Source organism: Pseudophryne corroboree, chromosome 4, assembly GCF_028390025.1.
Source record: "Pseudophryne corroboree isolate aPseCor3 chromosome 4, aPseCor3.hap2, whole genome shotgun sequence".
Lineage (NCBI taxonomy): Eukaryota > Metazoa > Chordata > Amphibia > Anura > Myobatrachidae > Pseudophryne > Pseudophryne corroboree.
Window position 1 is genome coordinate 486,478,924 of NC_086447.1, and position 12,742 is coordinate 486,491,665.

The window sequence follows — 12,742 nt, forward strand, 5'->3', positions numbered from 1 at the left end:
GGAGCCATCTTTCAGAGGCTCTTCTGTTATCATACTGTTAACTGGGTTTAGATCACAAGTTGTACGGTGTGATTGGTGTGGCTGGTATGAGTCTTACCCGGGATTCAAAATCCTCCCTTATTGTGTACGCTCGTCCGGGCACAGTACCTAACTGGAGTCTGGAGGAGGGTCATAGGGGGAGGAGCCAGTGCACACCACCTGATCTGGAAAAGCTTTACTTTTTGTGCCCTGTCTCCTGCGGAGCCGCTATTCCCCATGGTCCTTTCAGGAACCCCAGCATCCACTACGGACTCCGAGAAATAGAATTATCGGTAAGTAAATTCTTATTATCTATCTATCTATCTATCTATCTATCTATCTATCTATCTATCTATCTATATCTGTATCTATCTATCTATATCTGTATCTATCTATCTATATCTGTATATCTATATCTGTATCTATCTATCTATATCTGTATCTATCTATCTATCTATATCTCTATCTATCTATATCTATCTATCTATCTATCTATATCTGTATCTATCTATCTATATCTATCTATCTATCTATCTATATCTGTATCTATCTATCTATATCTGTATCTATCTATATCTGTATCTATCTATCTATACCTGTATCTATCTATCTATATCTGTATCTATCTATCTATATCTGTATCTATCTATCTATCTATATCTCTATCTATCTATATCTATCTATCTATCTATCTATATCTGTATCTATCTATCTATATCTATCTATCTATCTATATCTGTATCTATCTATCTATATCTGTATCTATCTATATCTGTATCTATCTATCTATATCTGTATCTATCTATCTATATCTGTATCTATCTATCTATATCTGTATCTATCTATCTATCTATCTATCTATCTATCTATATCTCTATCTATCTATCTATCTATCTATCTATCTATATCTCTATCTATCTATCTATCTATCTATCTATCTATCTATCTATCTATCTATCTATCTATCTATCTATATCTGTATCTATCTATCTATCTATCTATATCTGTATCTATCTATCTATCTATATCTGTATCTATCTATATCTGTATCTATCTATCTATCTATATCTGTATCTATATCTGTATCTATATCTGTATCTATATCTGTATCTATATCTGTATCTATATCTGTATCTATATCTGTATCTATCTATCTATATCTGTATCTATCTATCTATCTATATCTGTATCTATCTATCTATCTATCTATATCTGTATCTATCTATCTATATCTGTATCTATCTATCTATCTATCTATCTATCTATCTATCTATCTATCTATCTATCTATCTATCTATATCTGTATCTATCTATCTATCTATCTATCTATATCTGTATCTATCTATCTATCTATCTATATCTGTATCTATCTATATCTGTATCTATCTATCTATCTATATCTGTATCTATATCTGTATCTATCTATCTATCTATCTATCTATCTATCTATCTATCTATCTATCTATCTATCTATCTATATCTGTATCTATCTATCTATCTATCTATATCTGTATCTATCTATCTATCTATCTATATCTGTATCTATCTATCTATCTATCTATCTATATCTGTATCTATCTATCTATATCTGTATCTATCTATATCTGTATCTATCTATCTATCTATATCTGTATCTATATCTGTATCTATCTATCTATCTATCTATCTATCTATCTATCTATATCTGTATCTATCTATCTATCTATATCTGTATCTATCTATATCTGTATCTATCTATCTATCTATATCTGTATCTATATCTGTATCTATCTATCTATCTATCTATCTATCTATCTATATCTGTATCTATATCTGTATCTATCTATCTATCTATCTATCTATCTATCTATATCTGTATCTATCTATCTATCTATATCTGTATCTATCTATATCTGTATCTATCTATCTATCTATATCTGTATCTATATCTGTATCTATCTATCTATCTATCTATCTATCTATCTATATCTGTATCTATCTATCTATCTATATCTGTATCTATCTATCTATCTATATCTGTATCTATCTATCTATCTATCTATATCTGTATCTATCTATCTATATCTGTATCTATCTATATCTGTATCTATCTATCTATCTATCTGTATCTATATCTGTATCTATATCTATATCTGTATCTATCTATCTATCTATCTATCTATCTATCTATCTATCTATCTATCTATATCTGTATCTATCTATCTATATCTGTATCTATCTATATCTGTATCTATCTATCTATATCTGTATCTATCTATATCTGTATCTATCTATCTATCTATATCTGTATCTATATCTGTATCTATATCTGTATCTATCTATCTATCTATCTATCTATCTATCTATCTATATCTGTATCTATCTATCTATCTATCTATCTATCTATATCTGTATCTATCTATCTATCTATCTATATCTGTATCTATCTATATCTGTATCTATCTATCTATCTATATCTGTATCTATATCTGTATCTATCTATCTATCTATCTATCTATCTATCTATCTATCTATCTATCTATCTATATCTGTATCTATCTATCTATCTATCTATATCTGTATCTATCTATCTATCTATCTATATCTGTATCTATCTATCTATCTATCTATATCTGTATCTATCTATCTATATCTGTATCTATCTATATCTGTATCTATCTATCTATATCTGTATCTATATCTGTATCTATCTATCTATCTATCTATCTATCTATCTATATCTGTATCTATCTATCTATATCTGTATCTATCTATATCTGTATCTATCTATCTATATCTGTATCTATCTATATCTGTATCTATCTATCTATCTATATCTGTATCTATATCTGTATCTATATCTGTATCTATCTATCTATCTATCTATCTATCTATCTATCTATCTATATCTGTATCTATCTATCTATATCTGTATCTATCTATATCTGTATCTATCTATCTATCTATCTATCTATCTATCTATCTATCTATCTATCTATATCTGTATCTATCTATATCTGTATCTATCTATCTATATCTGTATCTATCTATATCTGTATCTATCTATCTATCTATATCTGTATCTATATCTGTATCTATATCTGTATCTATCTATCTATCTATCTATCTATCTATCTATCTATCTATCTATCTATCTATCTATATCTGTATCTATCTATCTATATCTGTATCTATCTATATCTGTATCTATCTATCTATCTATCTATCTATCTATCTCTATCTATCTATCTATCTATCTATCTATCTATCTATCTATCTATATCTGTATCTATCCATACAGCGTAACGCCGGCACTCTGGATGCCCCCTAGGGCTTGCTTACTCTGGTGCCCTCCATCTGGGTTTGGCAACCCCCATATGTAGATCAAAAAATGAGGCGGCACTCAGAGATTTGTTGAAAAGCAAACAGGTGTGTATTCAAATCATCACATCACATCAACGTTTCGGGGAACAAATCCTGATGAAGGGGATTTGATCCCCGAAACGTTGATGTGATGATTTGAATACACACCTGTTTGCTTTTCAACAAATCTGAGTGCCGCCTTATTTTTTGGTATATATATATATATATATATACATATATATATATATATATATATATATATATATATATATATATATATATATATATATATATATATTATACAAAAAGAACAAAAAAGGGGGGGTTCTATGGCTGAGCAGCACCGAGGCAGCCGTCCTCTGCGCCATCTTGTTCCTAAACATTCACATTTCCTAAGTGTTGTTTAAATGAAACTGAACTAGTATATGTGGGAAAAATTTAATTCTTAAGAAAATATTTTTAAATCTACAAAATAACATTTGCAATATGTAAAGTCTGTTGTAATGCATTGATTTAATAAGTACAATGTAAGCTCTCACAAGCAGGGCCCTTTTCCCTCATGTGTTTTTTCTTCTGTTACTTAAACTATCTTCTATTCCATACTCCCTTCAACTGTACCAAATCCCTCGATTTTCTGCCCCCCCCTGGCACTTATTTCAGTGTCGTCTGCTGATGCAGCTATGTTTATATATCCTGTCCATATTGTCTTGAACTATTTTTTTGTTTTGCTTACTTGTTTATGTACTCTGGGCGTTGCGGATCCCTTGTGGTGCCATGTAAATAAAGATAATAATAATTACACCATTAGAGAAAAAAATTAGAATAGAAACAAATTTAAAATATCATACACTGTGGTACGGAGTCCATTACATGAGACATAAAATTACAATACTGCTACAGTTTGTTGTATTTTGCAATGCTCATGGTTTGCATTAAAATGCCTGTTAGTACATGCAATTATATTAAATGCAATCTAGCATTTGTTTTTTTTCAAAGATACAAAGCATTATTGTTCTCAATAATTATTATATTAACCTTTATTTACATAGTGCCAGCATACTCTCCAGAGTTTTACAACTGGAAACAAATACAGTACTAAGCCAAATCTGGATATTTAACGGACAAATAGGTAAAAAGTCCCTGCTACCAAAACCTGAAGGTTGATACATGATGAAGATAGATGGTGCTTGGTGGGGTGTCATAACAATATCCATCTGGCATGTGTTTACATATGGCTGTGAATACTTAAATCAAATGTCTGAAAATAAGAAATAACTAAAATACCTGGAAATGAGGTCTAACACAAAAATCTGCCATCACTAAAGTTTCAAGAGCTGGTAGGTCCAAATGGAATCACAACCTAATTTTATCACAGTCGCTGTAAACTAAATTCCCAGCATGACTCTTGCATTACTTAAAAATATCTTAAACGTGAATTTACTCATATAAAGACAGAACTTTCTGTGCGGGGTTGTTTCAGTATAAAAATAAAAGTATGCTTTCAGTTTGTTTTGTAAAGAGCTGGTAATCTGGGGATCCAGTCACATGGTCGACTGTTACCGTGTCGACATCCTCGGGGGGGCGGTGGGGAAATGTCTGCATTCTCAAAATGCTGACTGTCTGGTTTAGGTGACACTGGGAGGGTTAGGCTGTGAGGGGAGGTTATGGATAAAAATATTCACTGGAGAGATCTGGCTACCATATGTACATACTCTTCCTGCTCCTGTAAAAGAGCCCCTTGGAAAAGTGGTGGCACTCTCTGCATGGTATAATCTTGAATTACTTTCCTTGGGACATCCCCCCCTTCTAGGGACACAGATTCCTCCTATACATCTGATGTTAATTGTACGGTGTGTGATTCTTTTCCACTGTCCACGCCGTGTAATAACAAAACTTCACTTTGTTGTTAGTGTTTATTGTAACATTGTTAGTTATACATGCTGATTTCTCTTACGTCCTAGAGGATACTCCTCCGGTGTGGCTCCAGATTACCTCAGCAGTACCAGGGGGTTATAGCAGGGGAGGGAGCGATTATTAGTGTACTAAGTCCCCAATCTGGGTACTTAGTCTGCGACCCGGCTAAGCTTGGCATTAGCAATAAGGGCGCTCTGTGCTGGCTCCTAAATATCTGTGTCTCCCTGGAAGGGCTCTTTGTGGGTTAATTGTGCTCTTAACCTTTTCCTGTGTGTGTGTGTGTGTGTGTGTGTGTGTGTGTGTGTGTGTGTGTGTACTGTCACATTTACAATATGTCAGGCAAAGAGTGTGTTTCATGTACGGCAGAGTGTTCCTCTTCCCCAGGGGGCTCACTCGTGTACTCAGTGTAGTGCACCTTCCCAGCCTAGCGGGGCTGAATCAGCGGGTGTAGTATGGTATACTGACGCCGGCATACCGACAGCTGGGTGAGCGCAAATGAGCCCCTTGCTGGCAGGCACAGTGGTGCGCTACGCGCGCCATGCCATGCTATCCTTCCTCCAGGGGGGTCGTGGACCCCCAAGAGGGAGAAAAGATGTCGGTATGCCGAGTGTCGGGATTCCGGCGCCTGTATACTGTGCGCCGGGATCCCAACAGCCTAAATACCACCCGAATCAGCATGGCTGGATTCTATTAAAAGAATGATTTTCCATATTTCTAATAAATTGTCCCGTAATGAGAAAGAGACGCAATACTTAAGACAGTCTGTGGATCAGTTTATGAACAGAGACTCAGTCCCCAAACAAGCGTCTCAATCCCCTGCCATTTGTCCACAAAAACAAACTCTGTCCCATATCCTGCAGTCTGACTCTGACACTGAAGGGTCAGACATAGAGAAGGGTGAGGTGGATTTAGAAGCGGGGGATGCTGCTCTGTCACAGGGAATAGAGGCTCTTATAGAAGTTATCAGACGTTCTGCAAATTCCTGATAACTTGACAGAGGAGTGTGAGGAATCTTATTTTAATGTAAAAAAGAAGTCCTCAGTCACTTTTCCTGTGTCAAAGGAATTGAATACCCTGTTTGAAGAACCGTGAGTTAATCCTGATAGGAAATTTCAAATCCCTAAAAGTTTACTCTCATCTTTTCCTTTTCCTCCTGAGGATAGGAAAAAATGTGAAAGTCCAACCGATAGTGGATGCATCAGTGTCCAGGCTGTCACGTAAAATTGTATTGCCTGTTCCTGGTGCAGCCTCCCTGAAAGACACGGCTGATCGTAAAATTGAGACTACACTCAAATCCTTGTACACAGCTGCTGGGGTGGCCCAGAGATCCACTATAGCATGTGGGTGGATTACTAAAGCCATTGGAATTAGATTCCTTATCTAAGGGGGAGATTGTTTTACTCCTGCAACATATACAGGACTCTGCGAACTTTATGGTGAAAGAGATAGGCTTGCTTGATGCACGCACCACTACTATGGTAGTATCAGCACGCAGGGGCTTATGGCTACACCAGTGGACTGCTGATGCGGTCTCCAGGAAAGGCGTGGAAGGCCTACCATTCACAGGAGAGGCCTTATTTGGAGATTAACTAGACAAATGGATCGCCAAAGCTACTGCGGGTAAGTCTACATATCTTCCTTCCGCAGCTCCCCCAACCAGGAAGGCTTACTCAGCTTCGAATTTACAGTCCTTTTGGACGGCCAAGTTTAAGGGCAAAACCAGAGGTGCTTCTACAGCCACCAGAGGCCCTAGAGGTAAACCACGCAAACCAGCAACCGCCGGTTCTCAGGACCAGAGCTCAAGCTCTGCTTCCTCAAAACCTTCAGCATGATGGTGGACTGTGAGGCCTGGGAGGACTGGCAGGTGGGAGCCCGATTTAAAATTCTTCAGTCACATCTGGACACATCATGCCAGGATCCCTTGGTCATAGATCTTATTTCCCAGTGTTACAGACTAGAGTTCCAGGAGCTCCCACCTCACAGATTCTTCAAATCAAGCTTACCAGTTTCGCAAGAGGCAAGCACAACTTTACAGGACGCCATTCAAAAGCTGGTACAGACTCTGGTCATTGTTCCATTTCCACCTCATCTGCAAAACAGGGGATATTATTCCAACTTGTTTGTAGTACCGAAACCGGACGGTTCGGTACATCCGATTCTGAACCTCAAGTCGTTGAACCCGTACTTAAGAGTGTTCAAATTCAAGATGGAGTCTCTGAGAGCGATGATCTCAGGTTTGAAGGAGGGGGAATTCCTAGTGTTTCTGGAGATCAAGGATGCATACCTTCACATTCCGATCTGGCCGCCTCATCAGGCTTATCTACGGTTTGCACTGCAGGACTGTCACTACCAGTTCCAGGCCCTCCACTGGTGTAGCCAGTGGTCTCTCCACGGCACCGAGAGTGTTCTTCAAGGTGATGGCAGAGATGTTTCTCCTCAGAAAATAGGGAGTGAACATAATTCCGCACCTGGACGATCTTCTGATAAAGGTTGTTGGACAGCATTGGTCTCTCAACAAAACTTCTCCATGATCATGGGTGGATTCTGAACTTTCCGAAATCTCACTTAGAGCCAACACGGAGTCTTCCTTTCCTGGGAATGATACTGGACACGGAGTCGCAGAAAGTGTTTCTTCTGTTGGAAAAGACATTAGTAATCCAGTCAATGGTTCGGGATGTCCTGAAGCCAACCCAGATATCGGTGCATCTATGCATTCGCCTTCTGGGGAAAATGGTGGCCTCTTACGAGGCACTTCAGTATGGAAGGTTTCACGCAAGACCCTTCCAGCTCGATCTGTTGGACAAATGGTCTGGATCGCATCTTCACATGCACCAGAGAATCCGTCTGTTGCCAAAAGCCAAGATCTCCCTTCTGTGGTGGCTGCAGACTTCACACCTCGTCGAGGGTCCTTAGGTTCGAAATTCAGAATTGGATTCTGCTAACCACAGATGCAAGTCTCAGAGGTTGGGGAGCAGTCACCCAGGGGGTGCAGTTTCAAGGAAGATTGGTCAAGTCAGGAAGTTGTCCTTCCAATCAACATTCTGGAACTCGGGCCCATATACAACGCCCTTCTGCAGGCCTCATCTCTTCTTTAGGATCGGGCCATTCAGTTCCAGTCGAACAATGTGACAGCAGTAGCGTACATAAACGGACAGGGCGGAACGAAAAGCAAAGCAGCAATGTCAGAGGTGTTGAGAATTCTCCTCTGGGCAGAAAAACACGCTGTGGCGTTGTCAGCGGTCTTCATTCCGGGAGTGGACAACTGGGAAGCAGATTTCCTCAGCAGACATGATCTGCACCCGGGGGAGTGGGGCCTTCACCCGGAAATGTTCAGGTGCTTGACAAGTCGATGGGGATGTCCACAAATCGACATGATGGTATCTCGTCTCAACAAGAAGCTCAAGCGGTATTGTTCCAGGTTGAGAAACCCACAGGCAGTGGGGGTAGACGCTCTGACGACTCCATGGGTCTACTAGAAAAACGGGAGAAAAAGAAGGCTCTTGTGTGGGCGCACTCTTAGAAAGAAAGGAAAATTCCTAGAACATATAGAAGGAGATACTTAAAACATAACTTTTAATATTGACGTTTATAATGAAAATACCCATATAGATGATCCATAACAGAGAAAAAGTATAATAATAAGAGTTTTTAAAAATGTTCTGGTCTATTTAATCACAATTCGTGATTGGAATGGTTGTAGACATTTGATCGTCTTACCCCCATTTCCCCTGACCAGTACAGAATATCTGTATTGATGGAACCAAGGAGTGGTCATAAGAATTATTTGATAAGTATGTCCCACTAGGGCTACTTAATTCAAAGATGGGTAGTCTGCTTTCAACAGGGCCTGACTTTCTGGCGTAAGCCACAAAAAATAGGTCGTAAGCCTTAAATAAAGAAAAGGAGGTGTGAGTTAGTGGTGATACTGCTGTTGGCGTCGCAACTCACATATGGGGGGAAATGGTCCCTGCTCTACAACACCGGGTATTCGCAGGAAGTCTCCTCTCCTGGTACTGACCCGGCCCAACGCTGTTTGGCTTCCAAGATCGGACGAGAACGGTCATTGGCAGCGTGGTATGATAGTAGAGAATTTTTATGATATCTATCGGCCATTTTCTTTCAGAAACAATTGGCTTCTATTCCTGAGGTCCAGACGTTCTTGAAAGGTGTGCTGCACACCCAACCTCCCTTTGTGCCTCCCACGGCACCTTGGGATCTCAATTTGGTGCTGCAGTTCCTCCAGTCAGACTGGTATGAACCGTTACAGCAGGTAGATGTACCTAATTCTTAAAGTACCTTACGTGGAAGACCATCACACTGTTAGCCTTGGCTTCAGCAAGACGTGTGTTGGAGCTGGGGGCGTTGTCTCACAAAAGCCCCTATTTAATTTTACATGAAGACAGAGCTGAACTCAGAAGTCATCAGCAATTTCTTCCTAAAGTGGTGTCTGTGTTTCACATCAACCAACCTATTGTGGTTCCGGTTGTTACCGACACCTCTGCTACTTCAAAGTCTTTGGATGTTGTAAGGGCTTTGAAGGTGTATGTAAAGCGAACAGCTCGTCACAGGAAGTCGGACTCGCTGTTTGTTCTTTTATGATCCCAATAAGATTGGGTGTCCTGCTTCAAAGCAGTCCATTGTGCGCTGGATCAGATTTACTATCCAGCATGCTTATTCCACAGCAAGATTTACGGTTCCAAAATCTGTACAGGCCCACTCGACTAGGTCGGAGGGTTCTTCTTGGGCGGCTGCCAGGGTGTCTCGGCTTTACAGCTCTGCCGAGCAGCTACTTGGTCATGTTCGAACACGTTTGCAAAGTTCTACAAGTTCGATACTTTGGCATCTGACGACCTTCAGTTTGGTCAATCAGTTCTGCAGGAACCTCTGCACTCTCCCACCCAGTTTGCGAGCTTTAGTACTTCCCCCATGGTACTAAATGGATCCCCAGTATTCTCTAGGACGTAAGAGAAAATAGGATTTTAATTACCTACTGGTAAATCCTTTTAGGATACTGGGCGCCCGTCCGGTGCTTCGTTCTTACTGCACGGTTACTTGGTTAAGCATTGTTGTTTGGTTCAGCTGTTCCTGTTTCAAGTTTGGTTAGCATGGCTTTCCTCTTGTTTGTGTGTGCTGGTTCGTGATCTCACCACTTTTATTATCTATCCTTCTCTCAAAGTATGTCCGTCTCCTCGGGCATAGTTTCCTAGACCGAGTCTGGTAGGTGGGGTATAGAGGGAGGAGCCTGCGCACACTATCAAATTCTTAAAGTGCCCTTGGCTCCTAGTGGTCCCGTCTACACCCATGGTAGTAAATGGATCCCCAGTATCCTCTACGGACTACGAGAAAAGGACTTACCGGTAGGATTAAAATCCTATTTTTTTTGTGATATTTACATTACACACTGTATTTTTGTTGTGCAGTTGTCAAAGTATTAAATATATATATATTCACTGTAATACTGCTCCTCAGAAGTTGTCTTCTCACATGATCACTGAACACGGGAGATGATGCTGGATAAGCCACTGCCATCAGGTACAATTACTGTACCCCTAGGGACAATTAGATATGTCATCTGTGTCGACATGGTAAATACCGGCATGTTGCATGTCGACAGTTTGGTCATGTTGACCTTATGCTTGTCGTCATAACATACCAGACCTGTCAATCTGATATAATTATTAGATTGGGTATGATATGTCAACTGTCAAAATGTTGTTGAAAATGTCGACATTCATCATGTAGACTGTGAAATGTAGGCAAGTTTGAATGTCAACATATCTCTCCTGGTGGCCCAGTGGCGACTTGCCTATCCCTATCCCTACCCCTAACCCTGCCTCTACTGCTGAACCATATCACCCAACTAAAGCCTAACTCTTACCTACTGCCGTAGCCTTAAGCTGGTTACACACTGGTGCATTGTCCATCCTTTATGTTGGTTCCAGACGATTCAAACTAACATATTGGCCTGATCGATCAGTGTATACCGGCAAGTTGTGGGTTCCCACAGTCGCCAGGTTTGATGTTCTCAACAGCAGACCTAGCAATAATGCTAGTGACCATAGCATATGTAATAAAGGATGGAGTGATTTGTTGCTCCAACCTTCATTACCTCGCTCATCGTGTACCCAGGTAACGACATATTGCCTGGGTACACATTGCGTCAGTGTGTAACATAAACCCATCGGACAAAATAATATGGAATGTGGAAAGGCAAGTGATATAAGTTCAATAATGCGGGACATGAACATGCATGTGGATGGTGACACTAAAACTATTGGATGATCATTGTGAATGTCTGAAGTATTGATACAATGTAGCTAGAGCGTAGCCAAAGCCTGGAGGAGGTGGCGGTGTTTGTTGGTGTGCCCTCAAAGACGGTGAGTAGTATCCATCTACAGTGGAAGAATCATGGACACCAATAATCTCAGCGGCGAAACAGTGGCCAAAAGGCTTTGATTGGTTTGCAGAGCACTGGACGGACATGCCACATCTCACATGGCCTTCCAATTGCCAGATCTAGGACTTTGGCATTGTACTGTTTGAGTAGTTCCTGATGCGTTTGTAACCGATTAGTGGTTGCTAGGTGCCGTAAATGCTTGCAGCCCCGATTTTGTCATGATCGACTTTCAGCCACTGCTGAGATTCTTGGTGTCCATGCTTCTTCTACTGTAGATGGGTACTGCTCATTGTCTACGAGGGCACATCAACAAACACTGCCACCTCCTCCAGGCTATGGCCATGCTCTCAGCCTAAAACAATTGCTACCTTTTGCCACTCAGTACGACCCATGGTTCCACCTGAAAGATACCATACCTCAACAATTTCGCATTGTTTTAATACCTCAGACATTCACAGTGATCATCAAATAGTTTGTGTCACCATCTACACATTAATTTCCCGCGTCGTTGCACTCCGGTGTGTTTAAGTAACACTAATTCGCCCGCCACAGCCTAACCCAAATGTCCACATTTCACCTGTCGTAATTCTACTTCAACATTTTAAGTGTCAATATCATAGTGGTCAACATTGTGGTGTCGACATTGCCATTGTCAATCTTTTGACTACATCCAAATAGTTAAAGGAGTTTGTGAAGATAGTTTGGGAATTTGCTAAACTTGCCTAAAAGTGTTGAGTTTTCAGGGATTGCTTTAAGGTTTGGATGCTTGAGCAAAGAGCTGTCCCTAGGCATAGGCAGTACAGGGAAAAGCCTAGGGGCACCTTGAAAAGCCATGGGGCATCTGGGCAGGCTGGACATTATATGGTGTTGGTATCGGGATCCCGACGGGTGGGATGCCCGCAAAATACAGACAGCTGCTTCCCGATGAATAAAATACAGACACTTGTTAACAGGAGTAGACTATCTAAGCTGGATCACACTGCTGGAGACATAGGAGCCGGTAGTTGTGGTAACATCAAATTTAGCCTATGCCCAATAGAGACCTAGAAAACATGGCATGTTAAAAATAGA

At 40.0% G+C, this 12,742-nt stretch overlaps 1 protein-coding gene and 1 pseudogene across 1 annotated transcript in view; one reads left to right on the forward strand and one right to left on the reverse strand.

The window, feature by feature from the left end:
• FOXO3 (forkhead box O3) overlaps nt 1-12,742 on the forward strand; it is a 198,829-nt gene that overhangs the window by 49,631 nt on the left and 136,456 nt on the right. The window lies entirely within an intron of this gene.
• LOC134912426 (5S ribosomal RNA) lies at nt 9,244-9,362 on the reverse strand (annotated as a pseudogene).